Source organism: Semicossyphus pulcher, unplaced genomic scaffold (assembly GCF_022749685.1).
Source record: "Semicossyphus pulcher isolate SPU_LCO1_2020_fin unplaced genomic scaffold, fSemPul1.0.p SCAF_27, whole genome shotgun sequence".
Lineage (NCBI taxonomy): Eukaryota > Metazoa > Chordata > Actinopteri > Labriformes > Labridae > Semicossyphus > Semicossyphus pulcher.
In genome coordinates, this window is record NW_027211701.1 from 887,501 (window position 1) to 890,000 (window position 2,500).

Below are 2,500 nucleotides of genomic sequence, written 5' to 3' on the forward strand. Positions count from 1 at the left end.
GAGAGGGAGAGATTTTTTTTTGATTTTTAAAAGTAACATTTATTCTAATTAATCTTTTGAAACATTTACAAAAATTCAGCCATTTTCTTTAAGAACCTGATGAACCCGTCAACAGATGAATAAATACACACTCAGATGTTCACATCAACTCAGGTGAGAAAATAAGCTGGTTCTGTTCTACAGAGCACAAGATGTTTCCATGAGCCCAGATCTGGATGAACTGATCCAGATCCTGCATCTCTCTGTAAAATCTAAAATCGATGGAGATTCGGGCTTTAACCATTCGGGAGAAAAGCAGACACAGATCAATATTTGTCAACTCGTCAATTTTTTTCTTCCTGCTCACATAAATGGCCATCTTTGCCTGTCCAATGAGAAAGTTTAAAAGCTGGCTCTTGTGCTTTGTAGTTTTCTTGTACTTAAAACCCAAAATAAAAACCTGTTTGTTAAAAAGCTCTCCAAACTTTAAAACCAGTGAGTCCAGCAAAGAGAAAAGAGGCGACAGGCGACAACAGTCATTGTAACAGTGAAACACCGTCTCTGTTCCAGGACAGAAAGGACACGTGTCCCTCTCTGCCTGGTTGATCACACACAGGAAAGAGTTCACTGCTAAGATCCCGTGTAGCACTCTCCACTGAAGGTCTGCCACCTTCTTAGTCAGAGGAGCTTTGTACAGACTCCTCCACGCAGGTTTTCCATCACCTCTCAGGTTCAGGTGGCGTCTCCACGGCGTGTCCACACGCTGGTTCAGTTTGTCTTTGTGGAGACACCAGACCATCAGTTTGTAGAGAGGTTTGCCCCTCGCTTCCTCCAGGTTTAACCCCGGGCGCTGCTCTGAGTCCACACACAGACCGATCTCTGGGAAGGGGTCGTCACCGTGAGGAGTCACCAGACCCCGACTGTGATCCTCCAGCAGGAGACGCTCGTGTCCGGTGAGGTGGTGCCTCCAGTGCTCCAGGAGCCGGCCAATGGTCCTCACCGATCTGACCCCCAGAGCAGCCGCCAGAGTAGCCGCATCCTCCAGACCAGGCCCAGCAAGATTTATCACAGATCCCAGGGTGAGCAGGTCAGCTCTGATGAACACCTGAAACACTGCTGGACCAGCCCAGCAGGGGGCATCCAGGCGTCCGCCGTGCACCACCGGCTCCTTCAGCAACCAGTGAAGAGAGGCACTTTGGACCGGTCGCTCCTTCACCAGCATTTTCCACACAGTGAAAACTCCTCGATAAAACAGTGGCAGACCCCGAAAGTTCACGCTTTTAAAATCCATTAAAAAGAGAGGCATGTCCAGTTTAAAACCCCCGCACTGCTGCAGGACCAGGTGAGCCAGCGGCCTCCACACCAAGTCTCTGTGTCCGAACAATAGTCTCTGGACAAACTGCAACCGGAAAGCAGCTGCTCTGCTGGCCAGATGAATAAGTCCTTGTCCTCCTTCCTCTTTAGGGAGAAAGAGGACGGCCTGAGGAAGCCAGTGCAGCTTGTCCCAGAAAAAGTTCACGAGAACAGCTTGGACACGACAGAGTAAGTTAGAGGGGGGGTCAACGCAGGCCAGCCTGTGCCACAGAGAGGAGGACACCAGGTTGTTAATGACCAGCGTCCTCCCTCTGTAGGACAAGCCCGGCAGGAGCCACCTCCACTTTTTCAGTCTCCCCTCCACCTTCTCTACAACGTTCTCCCAGTTTTTCATTAAAAACGACTCGTCACCTAAAAACACCCCCAGGTACTTCAACCCTCCCGTTTTCCAGGTGAGCCCCCCCGGCAGAGTTAAGTGGTCTGACAGTTTATTACCCACCATCAGGGCTTCACTTTTACCCCAGTTGACTTTTGCAGATGACATCTTGTGAAAAAAGTCCACATTCTGTTTTAAAATATAAATATCTGTCTGTTTGTTGGTTAAAACCATGATGTCATCTGCATAAGCCGTGACTTTAAAAGTGGAGGGACAGCCTGGGAAGGACACACCTGAGAGCTCTCTCCTGAGCTTGTGAAGCAGAGGCTCAATGGAGAGAGAATACAGCATGCCCGACAGCGAGCAGCCCTGCCTGACCCCCCTCTGGACATTAAAAGGTGCAGCCAGACCGCCATTGATTTTCAGTATACTCGCAATGTCACGGTACAGGACCTGTATCCTGGCTATGAACCCTGGGCTGAACCCAAACGCACTGAGCGTGTGCCACAGGTACTGGTGTTCAACCCGGTCGAAAGCCTTTTCCTGGTCTATAGAAATCAGACCAGTATCCTCAGCCAACGAGCCAGAGACCTCCACAACATGCCGAATCAGAGTGACGTTGTCACTGATGAGCCTGCCGGGCACACAGTAGGTCTGGTCGATGTGGACCACCTCACTCATCACGTCTCTCAGCCTGGACGCCAAAGCCTTGGACAGTATCTTATAGTCCCCACAGAGCAGGGACACAGGCCTCCAGTTCTTCAGCTCCTGTAAGTCTCCCTTTTTAGGCAGCAGGGTTATGATCGCCCTCCTGCAGCTCAGCGGGAGCAG

General features: G+C 50.4%; 2 protein-coding genes across 3 annotated transcripts in view; both read right to left on the reverse strand.

Moving 5' to 3' along the window:
* LOC138604829 (deoxycytidylate deaminase-like) overlaps window positions 1-2,500 on the reverse strand; it is a 115,312-nt gene that overhangs the window by 85,687 nt on the left and 27,125 nt on the right. The window lies entirely within an intron of this gene.
* LOC138604814 (NLR family CARD domain-containing protein 3-like) overlaps window positions 1-2,500 on the reverse strand; it is a 20,782-nt gene that overhangs the window by 7,511 nt on the left and 10,771 nt on the right. The gene's annotated exons all lie outside the window — the stretch shown is intronic.